Raw genomic sequence first — 26,901 nt, forward strand, 5'->3', positions numbered from 1 at the left:
AATTAAAAAAAGGGTTTTTTTAAAAAAAAAACAAAAAAAACCCCCGGCCCCCAAAAAAAAGGGGAAAAAAAAAAAAAACCGGAAAAAAAAAATTTTTTAAAAAAAAATTTTTAAAACTTAAAAGGCTTAAAAAAAACCCAATAAAACCCCCCCCCCCCCCCCCAAAAAAAAAACCCCAAAATTTTCCCCCCCCAAAAAAAAAACCCCCCCCCCAAAAAAAAAAACATTTAAAAAAATTTTTTAAACCCCCCCCCTTTTTTCCCCCAAAAAAAACCAAAAACCCCTTTTTTTAAAAAACCTTTTTAAAAAAAAACCCCAAAAAAAAACCCCCCCAAAAAAAAAAAATTAAACCCCCCCAAAAAAAAAAAAATTTTCCCCCCCAAAAAAAAAAAAATTAAATTAAACCCTTTCCCCCCCAAAAAAAACCCCAAAAAAAAAAAAACCCCCCCAAAAAAAAAACCCAAAAAAAAACCCCCCCCCAAAAAAAAAAAAAAAAAAAATTTTTTTTTAAAAAAAAAATTTAAAAAAAAAAAAAAACCCCCCCCCCAAAAAAAATTCCCTTTTTAAAAAATTTCCCCTTTTTTTAAAACCAAAAAAAAAGGGAAAAGGGGAAAAAAAATAAAAAAAACCCTTTTTTCCTTTTTTCAAAATTTTTAAAAGGGGAAAAAAAAAAAAAAAAATTTTTAAACCTTTTAACCGGGGTTTTTTAAAAAAAAAACCCCCCAAAAAATTTTTTAAAAAAAAGGGGGGAAAAAAAATTTAAAAAAAAAACCCCCCCTTTTTTCCCAAAACCCAAAAAACCCAAAAAATTTCCCCCAAAAAAAAATTTTTTAAAAAAAAAAAAATTAAAAACCTAAAAAACCCCCCCCAAAAAATAACCCAAATTTAAACCCAAAACCCCCAAAAAAAAAACCCCCCAAAAAAAAAAACCTAAAAACCCCCTTTTTCCCAAAACCCCCAAAAAAAAAAACCCCCCCAAAAAAAATTAAATTTCCTTTCCTTAAAAAAACCCCAAAAATTAACCCCAAAAAAAAATAAAAAACCTTAAAAAAAAAAAATTAAAAAAAAAATTTTTTTTAAAAAAAAAAAACCAACCCCAAAAAAAAATTTTTAAAAAAAAAATTTTAAAAATTTAAAATTTTAAAATTTTTAAAAAAAAATTCCTTCCCCAAAAAAAAAAAAACCCCCAAAAAACCCCCCCCAAAAAAAACCCCCCCTTTTTTCCCCCCCCCCCCAAAAAAAATTTTTTTTTAACCCCCAAAATAAACCCTTTTTCCAACTTAAAAAAAAATTTTTTTAAAAAAATTTTTTAAAAAAAAAAAAAAAAAAAATTTAATTTTTAAAAAAAACCTTAACCCAATTTTTTTAATTTTAAAAAAAAAAAAAATTTTTTTTTTTAAACCCAAAAAATTTTTGGGGGGGCCCCAAAAAAAAAAATTTTTTTTAAAAAAAAAAAACCCCCCCAAAAAAAAAAAAAAAAAAAAAAAAAAACAAAAAAAAAAACCAATTTTCCCCCAAAAAGGGGGGAAAAATTTTAAAAAATTTTAAAAGGGAAGGTTTAAAAAAAAATTTTTTAAACCCCCCCCTTTTTTTAAAAAAATTTAAAACCCCCCTTAAAAAAAAATTTTTAAATCAAAAAACCCCCCAAAAAAAAAAACCCCCAAAAAAAAAAAAAAAAAATAAAAAATTTTTCCCCCTTTTCCCCCCCCAAATAAAACCCCCCAAAATAAAATTTCCCCCTTTTTTAAAATTAAACCCTTTTTTCCCCCCCCCCCAAAAAAACCTTAAATTAAAAAAAATTTTGGGAAAAACCCCCCAAAAACCCCCCCCCTTTTTTTTAAAAACCCAAACCTTTCCCCCCCCCAAAAAAAAAAAAAACCCCAAACCTTAAAAAACCTTAAAATTAAAAAAACCTTTAAAAAAAAAAAAAAAACCCAAACCCAAACCTTAACCCCAACCCCCAAACCTTTTTTTAAAAAAAAAAAAAACCTTTTTAAAAAAAAAAGGGGGAAAAAAACAAAAAATTTCCCGGAAAAAAAAAAAAAAAAACAAAAATTTTGGGAAAAAAAAAAAAAAAATTTGGAAAAATTTTAACCGGGGGGTTTAAAAAATTTTTTCCCCAAAAAATTTTTTTTAAAAAGGGAAAAAAAATTTTTTTTTAAAAAAAAAAAAAAACCCCCGGGTTAAAAAAAAAAAAATTTTTAAAACAATTTTTTTTAAAAAACCCAAAAAAAAAAAAAAATTTTAAAAATTTTTTCCCAACCCCCCAAAAAACCCCCCAAAAAACCCAAAAAATTAAACCCCCCCCTTTTTTCCCCAACCCAAAAACCCCCCAAAAAAATAAAAACCCAAAAAACCTTAAAAATTTCCCCAAACCCTTTAAAAAAAAAAAAAATCAAATAAATTTTTAAAAAAAAAAAAAAAAAAAAAAAAACCCAAAAAAAAAACCCCAAAAACCCCAAAAACCCCCCAAATTTTCCCCCCAAAAATTTTTAACCAAAAAATTTAAAAAAACCCCCCCCCCAAAAAAAAAAAAAAAACCCCCCAAAAAAAAACCCCCCAAATTTAAAAAAAAAAAACTTTCCCAAAAAAAAACCCCCCAAAAAATTTTTTTTAAAAAAAAAAAAAAAAAAAAAAAAAAAAAAATTCCCCCCTCAAAAAACCCAAATTTTTAAAAAAAATTTAAAAAAAAAAAATTTAAATTAAAAAGGGGGGGGAAAAAAAAAAATTAATTTGAAACCCAAAAAAAAATTTTTAAAAAAATTTTTTTAAAAAAAAAACCCCCCCAAAAATATATTCTTGAGAAGTCGAAAGCATTTGAAAACTCAATCAAACATTGTTAAATCAATTCAACGGCATGGTTATGGTAACGAGACTTTCACTCACCGAAGGTATGCATTAATTAAACAAGTGGTTTCCTAAGTCAACGTTGTACATCCAAATAAAAACATCGACCGGGACCAAGCTGATTAATAAGCGCCAAAACTACAATTGAAATCATTATATCACCGATCGGTCTCCACAAGTGACGTCACTATTCAAGATCTAAATATAGATGATCAACTTGATCACTGCGTACTTATCCCCTAACCCTAACCCTAACCCCAACCCTAACCCTAACCCTAACCCTAACCTTAGCCTTAACCTTAAACCCTAAACCTTACACTCAAACATTAGTCTTACCCTCAAACCTAAATCTTAGCCTTAACCTCAAATAAAAACATTACACTGAAACCTAAACCTTAGCCTCAACCTAACCTTAGCCTGAACCTCAAATCTAAACCTTACACTCAAACCTTAACCTTAACCTTAGGCTTACCATCAAACATAAACCTTACACTCAAACCTTAACCTTAGCCTTAACCTCAAATATTAACCTTACACTGAAACCTAGACCTTAGCCTCAAACCTAAACCTTAGCCTTAGCCTGAACCTCAAACATAAACCTTACCCTTAGCCTTAACCAAAAATCACTATCATAATCATTAAATAACGAAAGAATTAACGGAGAATGAGGAAACAAACAATATAATTATAATCACTAGACAAGTGCATCAGCTAGAGTTATCAAATATATTCTTGAGAAGTCGAAAGCATTTGAAAACTCAATCAAACATTGTTAAATCAATTCAACGGCATGGTTATGGTAACGAGACTTTCACTCACCGAAGGTATGCATTAATTAAACAAGTGGTTTCCTAAGTCAACGTTGTACATCCAAATAAAAACATCGGCCAGGACCAAGCTGATTAATAAGCGCCAAAACTACAATTGAAATCATTATATCACCGATTGGTCTCCACAAGTGACGTCACTATTCAAGATCTAAATATAGATGATCAACTTGATCACTGCGTACTTATCCCCTAACCCTAACCCTAACCCTAACCCCTAACCCGAACCCTAACCCTAACCCTAACCCGAACCCTAACCCTAACCCTAACCCTAACCCTAACCCGAACCCTAACCCGAACCCTAACCCTAACCCTACCCTAACCCTAACCCTAACCCGAACCCGAACCCTAACCCTAACCCTAACCCTAACCCTAACCCTAACCCGAACCCTAACCCGAACCCTAACCCTAACCCTAACCCTAACCCTAACCCTAACCCTAACCCTAACCCTAACCCTAACCCTAACCCTAACCCTAACCCTAACCCTAACCCTAACCCTAACCCTAACCCTAACCCTAACCCTAACCCTAACCCTAACCCTAACCCTAACCCTAACCCTAACCCTAACCCTAACCCTAACCCTAACCCTAACCCTAACCCTAACCATCTTCGGTAAAAGTGGCGCCAAGCGGACTTTTTCGCAAAAAAAAACAGGGTTAGCCCATATTTTTTTTCTGAATCATAGGAAAGTAATTTTTGCAATAGTTTTAGGTAGATCTAATCTTAATCTATATATTTGAAAATTTTTATCGATTTCTGACAAATAATTTTTTGGCAAAATCGATATGGGTTTAGCCTGGTCGGCAAATGGCGCCAAGCGGACACTTGGGGTTAGAAATTTTTAAAACCCCCAAAAAAAAAATTTCAGCGGGTTTAGAGAGCTTGCTTATAGATCTTTCTAAACCTTATGATAACCCACAAAAAATATAACAACTCTCAGTAGTCAGAAAAAATGGGGTGGTAGGGGTATATTATCTAAAAATCATGTCACATTCATGGAAAATCTGAGATTTTTTCACTTTTTTGGGCAAAAGTTGAAAATTTCATTTTTCTTTCAGAATCGGATATAGAATCAAATTATACGTTTTTTGGTAGCCGGATTTTTTATTTCTCGCATTTTTTACCAAAAAAATAGTTTTTTGAAAAATCGACGATTTTTTCGCCCGACTTCCGGTTTCCATATTTCCGGTCAAGGTCAATTCAGAGAATTGTTCTTTATACAATTAAAAGAACAATATTTTGTCTATAAGAATGCAAAAGATCATTAAAATATCTTTATTAGTTCTTGAGATATCGGTGTCTAAAAATAGCATGTATTTTTCATGGTCGAAAAAAACGACCTTTTTTCATTTTTTTTTTTTTTCACATAAACACAATTTTTTGGCCAGAAAACGTTATTTTTCTAACAGATAATTGTTTAAAGTACATTTTAGCCTTAAAAAGGCGTTTTTAGCAACTTTTTTTCACAAAAAAATATTCGTCCAAAGTTGACCAAAAAAAAAGGTAGCTTAATTGTACTAAAATACCAACACTTTTGGTCACTTTTTGAAGCCATTTGAAATAGTTGAGATTTAATTTTGTAGGGTATAATAGACCAATCTAAGGGTATCACAACCCAGTATTTGTTTTCTTGAAAATACCCAAAAAACATATCAACCCTAGGCAAAATCGAAAAAATAGCTGGGTTTAGAATTATTTTCGTTATAAATGTTAGGGACCTGGATTTTTTTTTAAAATGTGTTATTTTTAAGATGGCCAAAGAAAACAAAAAAAAATCGAAAATCGAACGACAAAAAAAAAAATGGCGGACCGGAAACCGAAAAAAGTGGCGTCAAGCGGACATAAATTTTGGCCTGCAACATTTTTCGACGTCGGGCACTTTTTCGGTTCTATAGTCTTTTCCTGTAGATATAAAACGCTGTTAATACATGAAGTCGTAATAATAAAGTAATACTACAATAACAACTGCTTTTAAGTCGAATTCGACGGAAAATTAAAAAAAATATGAGAAAAAATCAACTCAGAAATGGCGCCAAGCGGACCTTCCGAATTTCTAAACCCAAAAATTTTGAACTAGGGTTGGGTTTAATTTTTTTGTTTATCAAGATACAGAGCTATATTTTTGTGAAAAGTTTAAACATACCATTCTGCTATTTTAGCAATGCATTTTTTATTTTTATGGCGACTAAAATTTTAGATATAGAAGAAAGAAATTCTAGGTTTAGAGGAAATATGCATTTTATTGCTAAAAATCTTCAATTCTACTGTATTTTGTTTTTATGGCATTTTTACAAAATTCTGCTATCAACAACGAGTCAAAAAATTGCATTTTACGTAATGTCTGCAAAAAAATACAGATTTTAGGACCAAAATATACTCCTTTGAATACATACATACGTTATAATGGGCAGTTGCTTTATTTGTTGTTTTTTCTTCATAATATACCATTAATTTTTTGGGGCAATATTTTAATGATCTTTAACAAATGTCGAGTCAGAAAATGTAAATTTTATTTCTATAAGATAAATAATGATTTTTTCAGAGGCCTTTAAAGGAAATGTCCGTTTGACGCCAGTTGCCGGCAAAAAAAAAACTGGGTTTAGAAAAGTCCGCCTATTGCCATGTTCCGGGCCAAAATTTCAGGGTTAGAAAAGTCCGCTTGACGCCGTTCCAGGCCAAACATTTTCAGGGTTAGAATATAATATTACTTAAAATGCCATAAAATCCATAATAATCAACACATAGACCTGTAATCAGACTTGTTTTCTTTGTTATTAGTTACTGAACAGTCATATGACCTACTTTGTTTTTGTTTATCCGTCCGTTACTGACATAATTATTGCACAGTCGCACGGAATTTATGACAGGTTTAAAATCAACAAAAATAACGCAATTATTCAAAACATCGAACTATATTCGCAAAAACACAATAATCAAAACATAGTTAATTCTTTATCTTCATGTTAACAATTCAACAATATATTATTAGACTCCCCAGCTCTAATATGATCGTAGCAGACCCTTCGGTTTTGATACTACTAATACCATTGTCCAATATGCATACTGAAACTTTTCACACTTTGCTTTGGTTTGGTTTGGTTTATTTTGTTTAACGTCCTATTAACAGCTAAGGTCATTATGAGAAAGTAATTGTTCAAATTCAATTGGATGAATAAATGTAAGAATGATTATACGACTTACACGCGGTACAGTTTCCGTTTAAACGATTCGAATGAGCGATCGGGAACACCTTCCTCCAAATAAATATTCAAATAGTTGTTATATTTATGGAGTGCATTTGTGGTGTTGCCCTCCGACACACGAAAAACAATCTAATTCCTCTGCTGACCACTTTCGTCGACATCCAACAGAAACATGAAAAGGTCTCACAACTTCTTCTTCGGTTGAAGGCATATCATCAGCTTTGTCTCTCAAACTGTCTATAGTTCCATTATCGAGATTTGAGGTAGTATTTTCCAATTCATCCTTCTCATTTGGCAAAGCAGTAGGTGTGACTTGTTTTGGCTCCGGAAGTGCAAGCTTTACTGGAATGGACGGGTGTATCCTAAATATCTTTATGCAGATAACACAGACTAGCAATTTTGTCGATAGGATTTCCCTTCCTTTTAAATGTAACTGTGGCATAGGTAGGTCGCGATCTAGTTTCTTTAGCTCATTGAAATTAATATACCAACCTTGTTGTATCAATGCAATACATGACAGAAATACAATGACTTTAAGTTTGTCTTCGCTTGTAAGCGTAGAGTCAGCCAGTTTCAAAAGTGTTGCCTTCACCCACGGAAACTGAAACCCAACAGTATTCTGTAACCTTAACAGTTTGCTTTCATATATTAACTTCTTGCTAAGTACACGGATGACCGTTTGTGTCACAGACTGACAATTTCTGTCACTAATACATTGGGAAGTTGCTGTCTCAGATACAGACCACAAACGCATTCCATCCCAATGGAGGGCATTGTTTCCTGAAGTGTCATATCTCCTAATAGCAGGAAAGAATTTCACAGTTAAGTCTCTGAAACCAGCAACAAGAAGGTCGACATATAGTGTCCTTTCTCCAAGCATTTCCTTCATACGCTTGGTTGCAAGTCTGCCCTTTACACAATGTCCATCAGATAGAAGCCTTGCAAGCTCAGTTAGATTAATGCTACCTACACAAACAAAACCTTCAGCAAGCTCTTCAGATTTGAGCGACGACAATAGATGACTAAATCTACACTTATCGCGCAATACAAGCACAGTATTTGACGTATTTAAATAATCATTTAAACTGAATCGAGTTTCTACTTCGCTTATTTTTTCGCTCTTGAACCAAATGTCCAATGGAGGAGAATTAATGAGACTTGACCCAGTGTCATCTAATGCAAGGAAGCCTAACCAGTCGTTTTACTTCTTGTTGGATGTCCAAGGCCAGGTCCTAAATTGACAGCCAACATAGGGTGATAAAATGACAGAGGTCTACCCCAAAGAAACTTTTCTATCGCCAATTCATATTGGAAAGTTTCCCAAGATGCAACATACTTTCCTAGTCGTTTAATTTTCGCAAAGTTGTATAGAAGTTTGTTAACCAACTGATTGCCAATTATTTGTCAATGAGTTCAGTGGGATTAAGGTAAGGCATTACACTGTTAGGGAATAGTACAAATTCTAATCGACATTCCGGTCCCTTGGTGAATGAAAACACATTATCACGGCAAACACTTATATATTTATGTGCATCTTTTTCCAACGCAGTCAATGCATTACCATGTAGCAGCCCGCAGTTTACTATACTACCCGACACTGGATGCATGCGCACTTGAGGATAAACATGTGGTGTGTCTCCGTAGAACTGTACAAATCTTATCTTTCCCTGGAAATTTGCGATTTTTAGCACGTCTCTACTAACATCCAACAATCTACCATCTAAATTTGATTGAAAATTAGCAGCTTCGGCAAAGGAAAGACATGACGTCAATGTCCCCCTATCACCAATAACATGCTCTATGCCGTCCCGTGACCACAGAAAACCAATATCGCTGTTGCCTGAAGGTGAAGCTGCTACATGAAGCGATTGGTCTCTGATGAACTGAGAATGAAATTCATTATCAATATCCAAAGCCCCACTGCTTCTTTCACCAAATATATATACAAAAATGAACGGTTCGAAGCCATTGGGGCAATCACATACATCAATGCAGTCACTCGATGCTTGAAAGATGCATTCCTGTTCGTCAGGTAATATATGTACCTTTTGTAAGGTAGATAACGTGTTTTTTCTGTAAAGTCGACATGCAATTACCCTGATGTAGTAAACGCGTCAGGGAATTTCTCCATAAGCACACAAGGTTTGTGAAATATTCATAAGTTAAAGTAACTACGCCAGTCGGTGCAATTCCTATCTTTGCATCCTTTGACGGAATCAATGCAACAGAACAGTCCCAACCATGTTCATAAAAAAAGTTGCACGCCTCTTGCTGCTCTAAGGAGCGATATATTTTCTTTGTAGTCATTAAGTGGCAAATGTTTTTTTAGCAACGGGTACATATGTTTTAAGCTTTGAATTCCATGTGGCAAAAAATTCAAAAAACGCACTTGAAACTTTATACCTAACATAGAATGAAGTCCAAGAACAACATCGTCTAAGTCTTTCTTGACGTTCAGGAAAATATCCTGCTCTTCCATACTTATATTTGAACTCCTTATAGTTATATGTTCGTCGCGATTTAGGAATTGTTCTACAGAGGAACATTTCAAGAGAGACTATACAACATTCTGCGTGTTCTCGTTTGCAGTATCCAGGAGACACTGTCGTTCGTCTTCCATCATTCAAGCTGATGAGGTTGGCTTCACTGAACATGTTTTTCAAGTGGACTGTTGGCAGCATGACTGATGAAAGTTGATATCAGTGGAAGGCCATTTAAAGCTGAAAAAAAAGTGAAATTAAAAATAAATAATCATGATTTCAGACAATAATCATAACGTACCATCTGTTCTAGGGTGATATGGTCAACAAGGGGTTATAACCTAGTTATGGAGTGATGTGTAACAAAGAGTTGTACAAAGGACACACATGATTGTAAGCACCTTAAAAATGTTAATGCACCATACAGCTGTTTCCTCCATTGAGGACTCGTCAGTGATGATAAAAGCAAAAAAGCAATAATGAAAAAAAGGGGTCCGAATCAAAAATGTAAATGAATTCCAAAAATAGTGTCGAAACATAAGATAGGCATATTCAAAAGAACCATAATTATGAAATTTCAATAAATGAATTTAGTAAATTTGGTTAGGGTAGAATTAAGAATTGTGTAAAATCTAGATATGGAGTGACGGGTAACAAAGTGGGTAATACCTAATCATGGGTGATGGGTAACAAAGTGGGTAATACCTAGTTATGGGGTGATGGGTAACAAAGTGGGTATTACCTAGTTATGGGGTGATGGGTAACAAAGTGGGTAATGCCTAGTTATGGGGTGATGGGTAACAAAGTGGGTAATGCCTAGTTATGAGGTGATGGGTAACAAAGTGGGTAATGCCTAGTTGTGGGGTGATGGGTAACAAAGTGGGTAATACCTAGTTATGGGTTGATCGGTAACATAGTACGTAAAACCTAGGTCTGGGGTGATAGGTAACAAAGTGGGTAATACCTAGTTATGGGGTGATGGGTAACAAAGTGGGTAATAACTAGTTATGAGGCATTTGGTAATAAAGTGGGTAATACCTAGTTATGGGGTGATGCGTAACTGTTTGATTATTTCCTGCTTTAAGGCTTTCAATATGCCTTAAAGGTTTCGATGTTGAACTCTGCTGGAGAGAAATGATGTTCCGATACGCATGGGCAGTTAAAAAGTAGCAAGCATGTTTATACAACTTACAGCCAAACCTTCCTATCAAGCACACCCAAGGCACAGAAAAATATCTTTAATAGACAATTATCCAAAAATCTCGTATGTTTGAATGTATATGGCTTCTGATTAGCTTATATGTAACAAACATCAAAAATCACCTCATGTCTTACACAAATTTGACAATAAAACTTCGTCGCTAACAAATCCAATGATATTTAGAAGAAATGTTTGACATGGTTCACGTCAAATCCTTAGTTTACTAGGGTAACTACTTCTAATCCGAAATAAACATCAATAAATATCAGTACTTAAGATCCAGATTCTCAATCACAAATGGCTGACTGCAAAACCGGAAGAGCATCATGGGAATCAAAGGGGGATAATTCTAATCAGACATTATTTTTATAATGTATTGATTGATTAAGTTCTAAAAATAGCAAACAAGTCCTTAAAAATCCTAACCTTAAAAACTGCAGTCAAATCAAGCTATAAATCACACCCAAAGAACAAAAAATATCCTTACTAGATAAATATCCGCTATAAACAGGTTAAAAAAACTAAGAATAGCCAGTCGGCTTATATGTAACAGACATGAAAAACTACCGCATGTCTAACCCTAACCCTAACCCTATATTGTCAAGAAAAGGTCAATTCAAAATGATTCGGAAGAAATAATTTTTATGGTTGACGTAAAACTTTCAACCTCACTACAATATTCAGGGTAATTACATCTCAACCTAACCCTCCATTGCAGACTAAATATCAGCACTCACAGGAAAAGGATATTTCCAAATTATCCAATACAAATGACTGACTGCAAAACCGGAAGAGCATATGCGAAAAAAGGGGGGTAATTCTAATAAGATATTCATTCATTTTCATAATATACTGATTGAATCAGTTCTAAATATAGCAAAAAGTGCAAGAATAAAGTGCACTTCGTACAAATGTATATTCCTAACCCTAACCATCTAACCCTCACCCTTACCCTAACCCTTACCCAACTCTAACCCTAAACCTAGCCCTTCCCGGACGAAAAGGAGGATATTTTGCAAGATACACACGATCTGTTTATTACAAACAAAAGGGAATACGAACAACAATCATATCAAGGACACAAACAAGAAGTACACACGTGACAGAGCAAACAACATCAACATCAACGGCGAGGTCTACTCCCTCAACAACAACAAAGTACGATGTATGAACAATGGTGTGATTATGCCTGTCACGGACCACAAAACGGGTTACCAGAACCCTGTGATGCTTGTCGCCTCTAAAGAGGTGTAAAATGAGGTTAAGGTGTACGCAACAGCCATAAAACCGATGCTACCAGGTTTCCAGGATGAGCTTGATGTTGGCTCGGCGCCATTATTCCTCACGTGGTCGACTTAAGCAGGGATCTCGGCTGCCACGAATTCCAGTCAGGTAAACTGGGAAATTCAGAAACTATGGTCAACTGTGCTACCCAATCTACCACCTATAACGGCAAGAAAACTGAAAAAAGCACTGTTACCAACGTAAGAGAGGCGCATCCGGAAACAAGAGAACAGCTTGCTAGTCACATGACTAACAGATAGGAACCGCCGACGTCTACTACCACTTACATTGTCGAAAATAGGAGTCGCTGAAGATTTCTAGTATTATTGCAAGGGTCATGGTGAGAGCCAACCTCATTCCAGAAAATGACATGATCCGGCTTGGTGATCAACCTGAAAAGCCAGACCTTGACGAACCTCAGGAGGAAGACGGGCTAGAATATAAAGAACCATAGGAAGAGGACGAGCCAGAATATCTTGAATCCCAGGAAGATGACGAAGAACATCAAAGGCCTCAGGAAGAGGACACAGAACAATCTCCCGGTATTTCAGCACCACACCACACCAGTAAGAGACCTCAGAAAAAGGACCTCGTCGAAGGAAACCTAACAGAAGACCAACCGCAATCGAGTTCTAGGCGGGCATATCACGTGATCAAAATTGTATAACTATAGAGGCCTGCAAATACCTTATTAAGGGAAAAGGGCAAATTCTTGGAAGATCCGTTGCCAGACGGCAACGAGTATAGTTTGGTTTGGTTTATTTTGTTTAACGTCCTATTAACATCTAAGGTCATTTAAGGACGTCCTCCCGTTCGTGCGACATGTATAAGTGTGGTGAGTGCGTATGTGTGTTTTGGGGAGGCTGCGGTATGTTCGTGTTTAGTCTCCTTGCGATAGACCGGAACTTTTGCCGATTTAAAGTGCTATCTCACTGAAGCATACTGCCGAAGACACCCAGCAGCACACCCCAACCGGTCACATTATACTGACAACGGGCCAACCAGTCGTCCCAATTCAAATATGCTGAGCGCTAAGCAGGAGTAGCAACTACCAGTTTTAAAGACTCTGGTATGTCTCGGCTAGGGGACAGAACCCAAAACCTTTCTCACTGCGGCGAACGCTCAGCTAAAGGCCAAAAGTGAGGCATTGTCAAGGGAGACATAAGGAAGAAGGAAGTTGTTAAGAAAGAAGAGAAAACATAATATCCCAAGTTTAGTCGCCTCTTACGATCATGCAATGGGGGCAGCAGGTACAATTCTTACGCCCTACCTGCAGGGAAGACACCAAGGACTCGCCTCAAAAGGAAGTTCTAGACCGTGCAACAACAAGCAAGAATCATCAAGCTTCATCAGATGAGTATTAATATATGTTTGTTTTCAGTTCCAATGACGGAAATGAGGAAAGGAAAGAAACCAGGTATGTGTTCAGGAAATTAGGTAAGATTACTATTTTGACTAAATCAGTCATTACATCATTAATATGACACGAGACAGAAATGTTAAGTAGCTTACTGAATTGCCGAATATATTAGAATATTATTTTTTTTTTAAATGCTAGTTGACATGGTGAAAAAATGTACCCAGCATTGAATACGATAAAATACAATATTAGGCGCCATTATCATAAATAAAAAAAAACCTAAAATATGATTTTTTTAATTCTAATTGGGCTGGGAAAATGTAGTTGTCACCTATGTTTTAAAAAGATAATCTGTATTCAGATATGAAACTAACGACGGGTTTTATCGGTCTTTCGAGTTGTAATTGATTCTAGAAAAGTTACAATGTGTTGTATTATAAGCTAAAATACCACTGACCAGACGACCAATATCAGTCGATCGGAGACAAAAGGACAACGGTAGGAAAAAACGGAAATGTCCGTCCTGTCTGATTAATGTTGTCGATCTTCCACGCCATCTCCGAGAGCAACAATCGCTTGGAGAGTTTGAAATAACCAACACCTGCCAGGATGACAAAGTAAAACTTTGCAAAGGATCGTCCAAGCATTGCCCAATCAAGGAATGCTTCCGACGAGTGCAGAATATAAGATGACACCTGGTGACTGTTCACAACATCACAAACACTGGCAAACTAAACACTATAGTGACAGAGGTAATTATTCTAAAGAGGTCATTAAATTCCAGGCTAGTGGTTAGAATCCCTTTATACGGTTATATTTATTCTCTTCTACAGGACCAGATTCATGTTATCAACGTCATATAGTGACCATATAAAGGGATCGTCGTTGAGTTTGCTTGTGATTAGAATTGTTTACCTTTACATTTTTCCACATTCTCATGTTAAAAGTGTCCAATAATGGTCGACCTGATTTCATTTTTTAATACCAATGTTCCATGAAATTGCATGTCGACGACGTATGAATACTTACATTAGAAATTAGAATGATGTAATAAGTTTCTTCCTGTTTTATGTTTAAGATGAGGGCGGTATCAAGAACCGATAATAGTGATGATGATGTCAAGGATTTAGCTGTTGAGGAAAAGGTACTTGGAAATGATTCCAAATATGTAGCGGTCTATCTATTTATCATATCGACTCTGGTTATATTGTGAGTCATTCTTCTTAAAACCCATTCAGATTAATGTTATTTATAACATATGTTAAGTTGTCGAATCATTGGTTCCTTTCTATTTACTTAATTGAACAGATTGAACAAAATGTAATTGTAAGTAAGTAAGTATAAGGGTTAGGGTTAACTTTTAACACAGAGTTTTATTTATGCAATAGATTGTTACGTCTATGACGAGTGTAAAGAGGAATACATCTTACTTTATTTAGGGGACGTTATTCTAAACGCAAGCATTTCTACTTGTGTATCTTCGTGTTACATTTGCAACATAAACTTACGGTTAGGTGTAACTAGAACCAGGGTTAGGGTTAGGGTTAAATAGGATGGCTGAATAATACCCCCGCAATCTGCAATGGTGAAATGGAACTGTTAATTAGAGGCTTACTAAGATAACCCAGTGATATAGTGACCAGTTGCCATAGCCACCATAATAATAATAATAAAAAAAAGCGGCATGCACATCTACACATGTATGTGAAGTTTCAATGAAATCAGCCCTTCGGTTTAGTAGGAGTTGTCCGGCAAACTTAAAGTTATGGTTCTTATCAGAAAACCGGTTTATAGTGACCATGTTGCCATAGCAACTATAATTTTGAAAAAAAAGAAAGTTGCATGCAAATCTACACATAGTCCTCTATATTTGTGTGAAGTTTCATTGAAATTGGCCATTTAGTGTAGATGTTGTCCTGACAAACTTCAAGTTATGGTTCTTATCAGAAAACCTGTTTATAGTGACCAGTTGCAATAGCAACCATAATTTTGTGACAAATAAAGTGGTATGCACATCTACACATGATCTTCTATATTTGTGTGAAGTTTCATTGAAATCGGTCCATCGGTTTAGGAGGAGTTATCCTGACAAAATGCGGTCTACAGACAAGCGAACGGAACGACCGACGGACGCCGGACCACGGCATAAGGTTTGGTTTGGTATATAAAGTCACTTGCCCTTTCGGGCAGTTGAGCCTAAAACAATGTTCAGTATTCAACCTTAAAAATGAACTTTCTATTCGTTAAATTTTCATATTTTTTTTTCTACTTTGAGTTCTATTCCTCCTGAGTGCGTCAAAATGCCTATACCCTAACCCTTACCCTACGAGAGAGAATGTAATCCCCCAAGAACGGCAAAATACCATGCCTTCAGAACTAGGTCTCGGATGCAGCAGTCGCCGCACCCAAGGAAAAGACACCTTTGCATTGATTACGGGTAACAGGTTGCATTTCCGGCATGTCCACGATATGGCCTGTGTTCCAAATGCATTGCGAGTAGCAGCTGAAAATAGGAGGCAATTGCAGAGAGGGAATTTTCCAGCAAAGGTATTAAGATTACATAGGCATCTGTACATAGTTCATCGTTTGGCTTGAAAAGAGTGAAATCCTTGAAAGCCACTGTTTAACTCTTTCCGTACTTTGTGTTTTTTTCCGATTCTCTACCGGAAGTAGTTATTGTGCTCGCCCCCGAAAGTTTAAACAAAATAGCAGGCTTCATGGGCATTTTCAGTGTGTTATTTTTTCATGACTCTGATATCTAAAATGCAAATGTAGCAAGCCGCAATTTTCTATGTCGACTATAACGGTACTGAAAGAGTTAACCGATGTAATCGGACCAACCAAGCTACAATCAAATCACTATTCGCTAAATTAAAAAAAAAATAAACAAAAAATGGACCGGAGAGAACAAAGTGCGATGAGGAACTGTCTTATGCTAGAAATTCTTTCTTTAATGCTCAAATATTAGGCGCCAGACGTGGCATCGCTATAAAGACGGTCAGGAAAGCGGTTGAAGTTGAAGGTTGTTACATAATGAACATAAGACATCACAAGACGGGCCATTTAAACGTGGCCTTTCTTTTTGTGCCCTCTAACGTGTATGAGCAGCTGACGACGAATATCATCATCAGAGGAATGATCCCAAACATCAGTCTTGATCAGTAATCAGACAACAGTCATGTGTTCATCGAATGGGGTAGCCAGGACAACCTACTCAAACCTTTGGAATCCAAGGGAGAACAAGATGTATCAACCAACTTTGGGTGTCCGCAATAGACCCGAAAAGAGGCGCTAATGTCTCCAGGATGATTGCCGCAACATTCCGTTTGCACGATGACCCCGACAACTAGGAATATTGTCCAACCAGGACAGCCATGAAAAAACATAGTGACGAAGAAATAGACCGAACAAAACATTAGGGTTCCGATCAATCATGTGACGTCAAACAGCAACCAAAAGGGAAAACAAAGCAATGACGAGGAAAACGAACAGGATGAAGAAGCATCTGGGGGTGACGTGCTTTTACTCGAAATGACAGCATATAAGTGATTTATTATCCCATAACATCAAAAAATACGTGCCAGAATCTGAAGGCAACAGACCTGGTGGGGAAATACACCCCAAAACAACTTTCTGACTGCGTCCGCACAGCAAGAAAGGGCTTCAGAAATTGTAAATTGGTATTTAATCATCAAAATACCAGTGTCTGATCTAGTCAGCTTTGATTCACGATTATTTGACTGTCTTTTTCGAAACGTGTGAAAATATTCGACTGATTATAATTGAGTTTCAAACCTAATCATTTAAAATAAAATGTAAATATTTCAAGATTTCAGTAGATCACAACAAGTATGGTAGTAAGTCAAAGAGTATTTTTATTGATATCTTATTTAAAGAAAAGCGCTGCTTCTCGTAATTTACTTTTAATTTGAATCATCTTAATAATTGGGTGAACCGATGCCTAATGATCCAGGTCAAATAGAAATACAAACATGTCTGCGTCATTTGTTTTATAAGTGGTTTTTATCGAAGTTGATGGGATGTTGTTAGATGTTCATGGAACGTAGTGAGAAAGACCATCTAGTTTAGATTGTCATATTAACATGAATGTATCAAAATTAGCATAGTCACGTTTAGGGTTAGGGTTATTGTAACACATTATGCTGATTTAGCATCCAGCTTTAAGGGTTAGGGATGTAAGAAAATCAGCATAAAGGTAGTCAATTCAGCATAAATAACTGATTAGCATGATCTACAAAATGAGCACAAAAGTCATATGAGCAAAAATGTATTTAAATCAGCATAGTCGCGTTTAGGGTTTGGTTTGGTTTATTTTGTTTAACGTCCTATTAGAAGCTAAGGTCATTCGTGGACGGCCTTCTGCGCCTGCGCCATGTATGCGTGTGGTGAGTGCGCTTGTGTTTTTTGATAGACTGTGGTATGTTCGTGTTGTCTCTTTGTGATCAGCCGGATCTTTTGCCAGTTAATAGTGCTACCTCACTGAAGCATACTGCCAAAGACACCCAGCAGGACACCCCTATCCGGTCACATTATAGTGACAACGGGAGAACAGTCGTTCGAACAAGAAGGAGCAGCATCTACGATTTATAAAGACTCTGGTATGTCTCGGCTAGGGGACAGAACCGCTTTCCTCACAGGGACGACCGCTCAACTAAAGGCACATCAGGAAGAAGTTGTTAAAGAGAAAAGATACGTCCCGAATTTAGTCGCCTCCTACCTTGAGGGCGTACATTACGTTCATTTCACTACATTTATCCTGATTTAGTAACACCTTATGCTGATTTAGTATCCTACGTTAAGGCTAAGGTTTAGGATTAGGAAGGTAACAAAAACACCCTAAAAGTAGTAATATTGGCATACACGTAACCATATTAGCATAATCCGCATAAGGAGTCGGTGGTCTTGGATAGCTGCATATTCAAAATAGCTCTCCCCGTGGTTATACTCATCTATGATGCATCACATGACTTTACACATGCATCGCAGTTCTGCTTCGCCAACGGATTCGAATACGTAGTCGATCTGTAATAAGACTGCAGAGCCTTTCTGATGTATCAGCAACATCAAGGACAGCAGTTATAATGTTTAACTTCCAAATCTCCTGTCAAAAATCTGTACGCTGAAGTAGCCCAACATGGTGTTCCAGCTGGGGCCTGACGGATTCGCCTTGAATTTTTATTCTTTTCAATCATAAAGAAGAAAAACATTTTGAGAAAGGAAAAACTTTTTATTTATTATTCTAAATAATTGTGGAATTTTTTGACGGCAGACATATCTAAGCATGTACTCCTGGCAGACGCATAAATAAAACCAAATAATAGAAGTAAAACGCTTTAATAACTCTCGACGAAAACAAACCTATGTCATGTTCCAATTTATCTTTGCAACGGTATAAACTCACAATTAACACAAAATATTTTTGGTACCTTAGTTTTTAAAGTTATACAAACTGGAGAGTGGTCAGAAAAACAGTTAAAAATACCACTTTCAAAGTGAATTATATCTGAAAGGAAGTTATCAAAAGTTAAAACATAATCTATAAGACTCGTTACTCTGCTATTATAGAAGGTAATACTACCATTAGGATCGTCGGTATGTCTTCCATTAACTATTCTCAAAGTAGTAGTTTTGCATAACGATACGACTTTCCTACCAAACTGATTGATAATTGGATCCGAATTAGCACGTTTGCTAGGTTCTGAATCAGGAACATAGTTTACTATATCAGCTAGGACATTAGCAGAAGCTACACTAATTTGGTCATTAGTTATATAATCATTATAATTGCCAGTTCTGCTATTGAAATCACCACAAACAATAACTCTACCTATATCTTTATAATTGACATACCATTTCTTCAAGACATATGAATATGTCATTATCACACTTTTTCATAAAATGTGCTATTTATTGGTGGGAAATAACATGCAAATATGTATCAATCAAGGTTATCGTGTGATAATGATCGGGATAATTTCAACAAAACAATATTTTCATTTATATTTTCAATTATATCACAGTGCCGAGCAAGAGACGACCTAATAAAAACAACAATACCACCTCCTTTACCGTGAGTTCTAACGAAAACATGACTTTCATAATCTTCTAATTCAATTTCATCCTCTTTATCAATCCAGCACTCATACAGGCATATTACGTCATATTTATTTACAATATTTACAAAGCCTTGAGATTCAAGTTTTTCACAGATAGATTGGCATATATTCCATGATATTATAGAAATGCCCTCCACACTATCCTAATACGGATTGTGAAGTGACTCGCGTGTATTCAGGTCGATTTCTGGTGTTGCATTGCTCTTGAACCTGCTGGTATGTGAACCGGTGGTCATGGTAGGATTACTCTGTTCAATGTTGTTAATCAAATTAACATTTCTGGGTTATTTATTCTTTGCGGAATTCTGTGAAATGGGCACGTCCTTATAACAGGATCGTAGATTTATTCATGTTTTTTTCAGCGAAATGAAATCATTCCTCGATGCCACTATTATTCAATAATAAATGTTCCTGCCGCCAAATGTCATGTTCCCTTGTGGTTTTCCTCCAGCATTAGTCATATCATAGCCCAGAGGGAATCTACGAAGCAAATACACTGCTGAATATGTATACAGATACAGAATAGGTGTCGGTGCATTCTCGGAGGTTGGGGTGCCAATATGGTAGTTTATATCCGTAACTTGTATTTCATTGCATGCCTGTATATCTATCTATATATAGTTGTTGAATTTTCTAGTCTGTAGGAGTTAAATTTTTATATGCCATGTACCAACAAGTAATCCCTTAGGGGAATGTATGTGATACCGGTGTACCGTTGCATTATCAGCGGGTTGCTCCGATAAACAAAGGTATATACCTACATACATACATCAATCCTTTTATTTGATTTCAGATACTACCATTGTCAAGGGAGGAAAAATATATTGTTTACTTTGTTCCAACTATGGAGGCAAAATTAGTGAAGATGGTACAGTGATAAAGCTACATTGCATTCCATCCGGTGATAGTACAGATCAAAAGTCAAGGCGATCGTTATGGATTCAGAAAATCAAACTTGTGCGACCAGACTCTCCTATTAGTTCTAACTCTAGGCTATGTAATTTGCACTTTGAAAACAATATATTTAAACAGGGATCTATTCCAACTAAACTAAATCTGGCTACACCGAGGAAAATAGTGTTACCTCGCAGACCTTTAGTGCGCAATTCTGAGGTTGAAAACACTGAAAACATTACCTGTGTGGATACCTCTTGTACAACTATCAGTTCTTTGTCCTTAAAAGAGAGTACGGAAACACAAACTGATGATATAGCTAGAGAGTCTGTTTATGTTCAGACATCAGAAGTGAATGCAAATGATAATGCAACACAGACACCGTTGAATGACAATTCAAAATGTATGAAGTCGTCTGCATCACAGACATTTGTACCAATTTTCAAGCCAGAGGCAATTGAAAATGATGATGAAAAGACCCGATACTATACAGGGTATCCAAATTATGCAACATTTCTACTCTTTTTTACTACTTTCTGTAAGTATGAAGCAGAAAAGTTAACATACTGGGAAGGGGGGAAAAGAACTACACTACATGCAGAAAACAGGAAATATTCTCACCCAAATACGGAAAAACCAGGGAAGAAAAGGAGTCTACGACCAATTGATGAGTTTTTTATGGTGTGTTTGAAGTTGAGGCATGGTCTTCGGCAAGAGTTTCTAGCAGATTTGTTCTGTGTTTCAGTTATGATAGTTTCTAGAACCATAAATACATGGATTAACTTTATGTTTGACCACATGCAGTCACTTATTCCATGGCCATCAAGAGAACAAATTTTAAGCAATTTGCCGAAGCATTTTACAGAAATGACGCAAGTCCGTATAGTTATAGACGCAACATAATTCTTTTGTGAGAAACCGGGAAACTTAGAGGCTCAATTTCTTACATGGAGTGAATACAAACACCATAACACTTTTAAAGTTTTAATTGGAGTTGCACCAAATGGTTTGGTAACATTTGTGTCAAGAATTTGGGGAGGGCATGCATCAGAGTTGCCTCCCTTCCCATACATACGAACAAAGAAAATCGTATGGTCCAAAAAACCGGTACCGGAATGGCTCAAAACCGGATGTAGTATTCCCATGGGCAAAAATTTTGAACAATGTCAACACCAAAGTCTCACTACAGTGTTTAAACATTAGTTATATATGACTTTTGTTCTCATATGAAAATTAAGTAACAAAACAGCGGTATGTTTTCGCTTTTATTTTCATCATGTCGTCCGTAACCGATCGGGAATTACCGAATGTCATCGTCTCCATTCACGTCTGACCGATACATTGTACACAACAAGACATGCGAGTACGTTGGAATTAAACTCAGTATAGGGTCCTTGTAATTATTTTTGTATGTGGTTCCAGTCTGATCTGATCAAAGGTAGGCATTTGCCGATAACACTGTGTTATGATCGATTCTATCGTAAATATTTAGGCCGCCTTGTCGATTTATTTTCTCAGCGTTAACGTTAGGCTTACGACAGGCACTTGATTTGCATTGTAAACAATAACATGCCGAAAGACAACTAGGCTAGGTATATGCATAGGAAACAAGTGCCTATCGGTTACGTAGAGTTCTACCAGCTTTTTTATTGTTAGTTACAGATGATACGATGTGTCTAACTCGCATTGTTTATTATAATTAGAAGAAGGTTATATTATCTACAGCACATGGGGCTAGTAACCATTTAAAATGTCCGAGTCTAGATTCTAGTATAGTAGGCCTATATAAAGCCCATGTGATAACCCTAGATTTTTATCATTTATGAAATGCAGGCTTAGTACATGTGTAGTTAGTCTACATTAGTCAGCAGAAATAAACATAGATCAACATAGCACATATGTAGGTTGTACCAAGAATAATGATTGAATTTTAAATGTAATTTATCTGAAAAATAATTCTTTGCAATGTTTATAAAATAATTGTCATATTATACTGTTGAGAGTATTATAGATCAGGGGCCGGTTGTTCAAAGGTTGATTAAAAGTTAATCGAGGATTAAAGCTTCATTAATCCATCATTAACTTTTTGACGTCATTTCCAGAAAATGTGACGTTGCACAAACGTTCATTAACTTTAAATGAGGATTAAAGCTTGATTAACTCCCCAATTTTTAATGAAGGTTAAGGCCTCCATTAAACCAAGATTAAACCTCCTCAACTGCATAGTTCTGCTAAATGATGGCGATGAATCTGTTGTTTGATATTCTGGGAGAGGAAGGGAACCGGGTTCGTCGACCGCGAGTTCACTACGACCGGTCTTCGCCGTTAGCTGACCTAAATGATGACCAACTTAGAGCGAGGTATAGGTTTGGCAGAGCTGGTATCGAATTTATTATTGGCATAGTGAGAGATCGCCTTGAATATCCAACAAAAAGAAGCAACGCGCTATCGGTGGAAATGCAGGTAAACATACAATACTTACAATCCACGTACATTCAAAGCCACTGTCTGTTTGTTTACACTTGCATTGACATCCCATAATTTTGTAAAACGCATATCTGATGACGTAGGACGTACTCGATCTCAAGGGGCACATGTGGGGTTATAACAATTAGTAAAACGATCTAATATAGAAGGTGAATTAATCTATTGTGGCATATATTGTAAATAGTGTTATATTCTTGATCGTGTTTAATTTTCGTTTCTATTATATTCATAATGATTAGTACAGTAGCATAACATATACATGTACCTATCCTTGACATTGTGATCGCTGTCAGCAGGGGTTATGTCACTTCTATAAATTCTATATATGTCTCTGGTTAGACTATAATGTACGTTTGAACGAATAAGTCGGACTTTGCCCACCTACGTGAGATGTTTTATTATAATTTTTTTTCGCGACAGTAGGATTTTACAGTCGAAAAGAAAATCGAATATAATACACACAACATGCTGTGCTAGTTCTATATGAAATATTGTTTGTTTGTTTGGTTATTTTCCAGTCTATAGTTATTATAGAATGGTTTTAGTATTCTGGATACAATTAGCTCTTATTCATCGTACCCATTTTCTCAGGTGCTGATAGCCCTGCGCTTTTATGCGACGGGAACATTCCAACAGGTTGTTGGCGATACAATTATGGCTGATAAATCTACTGTATCGCGGGTGATACGCAAAGTGTCGGAAGTTTTGTCTTCACTGATACCACAATTCATCAAATGGCCGGTCAACAGACAAGACAAATTGAAAATACAACAGGGGTTTTATCAGCATGGTGGATTCCCAGGCGTTGTCGGAAGTATTGATGGTACACACATTCGGATACAAGCACCAACAAAGGACGAACCTAATTTTGTCAACCGGAAAGGCTACCACTCGATCAATGTACAGGCCGTATGTGATCATGAAGGTATCTATAACAAATACGAATTCACAAATAACTGTACAAAAAAAAAGGTAAAATTTCGTATTAAATCACCCCGGGCCGGATTTACCGTTGAGGTCGGCAGAACAGTTATACAAAAACACCCCAAAACGACCCAAAAACACCCATATACATGTAGTTCTTTTCACGTGGTCGGTTTTCTTGTATGACTGTTTGTAAGAGTTATCTCCCTCGCCGTCAAAACCCTACTCGCCGGTAAGTCAACGAAAGAAGTTATCAATCAGCTGTATTTGATGTGTTAATTTATACATATCAATTTCTAACTGTGTTCCCATGTAATGTTGTTAGATGTTTTTGGGTGTGTTTGGGTAGTTTTTGGGTAAATCGTTCGACCCGTTGAGTTTGTGAAAATGGGTTATTGTTTGAAAAGTACATCGAATGCATTACAATGCTGTAATAAAACAACACATCATTTTCCCTCGATCGCCACAAGTGCTCCCGTTGACAACCAAATAGAACATTGCATGTTTGTGTGCGTGTGATTTTGTTTTCATTTTCACTGGTGTAGACAAGGATTTCCAATGTCGGCCATTCCGTGTATTTTTTCTGTCAAATGGCCGTTTACGAAATCAGAATTTGACGTCAATCTTATAATCATATGACTACATTTTATTTACAAAGAGAAAATGTATACTGAATCTGTAATAATGACATTTAACTTTTATTTTCTGAAAGAATGGCATATTTTCTAACACGCCTTACTCGAATTTTAGGCAAATTTACAAATGTAGTTGCAAAATGACCAGGATGTACGCACGACAGTCACATCTTTAGAATGTCCACTATCAAGGGGTTCTTGGAGGCACAGCATAGGACAATGAGGGACGGGATTATTCTTGGAGATAGTGGATACGCGTGCCAGCGATACCTAATGACCCCATACATCCGCCCATCGACACAACAACAAGAGAGATACAATAATGCACACAGACGAACGAGGACGACCATCGAGAGAGCGTTTGGAGTGTGGAAAAGGAGATTCCATGTTCTCCATGGAGAAATAAGAATGAAACCAGAGAGGGTCTGCAACATTATAGGTAGGAACTAAATCAGCGTTCTTATTTGCCTCAGTTCATCGGAATAGGAAAATATTTAGAGTACACTCATTGTTTTTTGTTTCGTGTTATAACTCCATAACACCAGTGACTTATATAACTAAAGTATATACACATGTAGATGTCTGATAACATAAAGAGGGTACTATTAAATAATTTATCAATAAACAGGAGCCTGTGCTGTTCTCCATAATTTGGCGATAACGTTGAAGGAGCCACTAGATGATGCTGTCTTGGATGCTGTTGAAAATCCCATACACATTATATATAACGGACCAGAGAACGGACAGTCAGTGAGACGTCACATTACAGACACATATTTCGGATAGAAGGTACATATGTATTTCATGACAACTAATGATATAGTATTTCATAGAAAGTAGGTAATAAAAATTGATTTACAATCATAGGATTGAAGATAGAATTACGTTTTCCACATCAAAGTTTTTCACGAAGCAACAAAGACAATGCATGTATATCATATCCAATAATACAAAACAAATCTAGACAGTGTTGGTGGATGTGTCCTTCGTCGGTAGTCCCAGCTCTTTCCTAATTTTATGGTTTACGAGTTCATAATAGGTGCACTGTAATCTCAGTTTACGCTTCTGCTCGCACAGTACTTCGTACTGCATTTGCTGCAAATCCGCAGAGGTGACTTTCTTCTGTGGTCGCACTGGTCTTTGTCTCGGTCTATGGAGTTGGGGTAGGGGTGCATCTGCCTGTAATACACAAGTTTCGGTAAAATTAGATAAAAAATAACTTTAGAATTCTCCCGCGCCATATGTATACAACAATATGAAACAGCAAAATAAACTGATTACGTAATGTATTGTAATTTAATTTTGTAAGCTATGACCATGTGTCGCCACAAAAATTGCTGCTTATTCTACCATGTTTGCTATGTAACGCCAGTTTTGATTGGTTAAAAACCATGTATTATTTTCCAATAACCCACGCTCGTGCCAATAATACACGCTCGTGAGTCACGGCTGTTACAATTTTAAATATCTAATATTCACCCGTTTCATAAAAGGTTACTATGGCCGAGTGGGCTAATGGGTTAGTCTTTCAATATATTTTTATCACGACGCGAGTTCGAATCCTACGGAGGCCCCCACTTTTTTTTTTTTTTTTTTTTTTATCCTTTTTTTTTTTTTTTCAAAATCAATGCCATATGATAGATGCTCTTGATCGTAGTACTGTATTGCCTGTATATTTCATCAACAAATAATGCAATACTCAACAAATAAATTACAAGGTTTTCCCGGGGTTTCTTTGCTGTTTTCTATTAGAAAGAGGTCGATCTCAGAACTAAACAGTACATGGTAGAATAGAAATAATCAACTTTGACTCGTGTATTGTTGCAGGATATACAACTCGGACTCGGATATTTTGCAATTTTAATTAATAACTCAGGCCTGCGGCCTTCGTTATTAATTTAATTGCAAAATATCCTCGTCCTCGTTGTATATCCTGCAATAATACACGAATCATCGTTAATTATTTCTTAAGTAATACAAAAAGCAGTTCTTGTAATTTACCTGTATCGAACTACATGTAGCTTCCGTCACAATTTGCGTAGGTGACTGTGGTCGTGGAACCAGTGATGGCGGGGAAGGCGGCAGAGACACGAGACATGGGGCAGGGGGTTGTGGGCCCTCGGTATCCAGCGAAATGGGCGACGTAGTAATAGTGGCACCGGTTTCAGCTGTCAGACGACGGAAAGTCTTGAAGATATTGCGACGAAAAAAGATCTGTGTCTCCCGTGTAGATCTGCATCACACTTGTCTCTTCATTATCTAATTAAATGATATATTATGGCAGGTTGAACTATTTTGTTTTAGTTCATATAGGATCATTGTGGCTACTTATGTGTGTGTGTGTGTGTGTTTCTTTTAATACATGTTCGCAAGGTATACCTTAAAGGTAATTCTTGTAACGGCGTGAGCTGCCTGAATGTTTGTGAACATAATACCTGTTTTAGTTAGCATGTATTGACATGTAATGTTCTGTCACTTTTTTTCATTTGAATTAATATGAGTTTCTTTCTTTCCATCTCATTCTGAACAACTTTTTTTCCATATCCGTTTTCATTTTCACACCCTGGCAGTCTTAGGTGTTATTCCTTTATTTGAAAGTACTTGATTTGCCGTCCTGGTTA

General features: G+C 36.2%; 1 pseudogene; it reads left to right on the forward strand.

Moving 5' to 3' along the window:
* The first annotated feature begins 12,180 nt into the window (after positions 1 to 12,180).
* LOC117319002 lies at positions 12,181 to 25,107 on the forward strand (annotated as a pseudogene).
* Positions 25,108 to 26,901: the final 1,794 nt, after the last annotated feature.

The sequence above is a fragment of the Pecten maximus genome, unplaced genomic scaffold (assembly GCF_902652985.1).
Source record: "Pecten maximus unplaced genomic scaffold, xPecMax1.1, whole genome shotgun sequence".
NCBI lineage: Eukaryota > Metazoa > Mollusca > Bivalvia > Pectinida > Pectinidae > Pecten > Pecten maximus.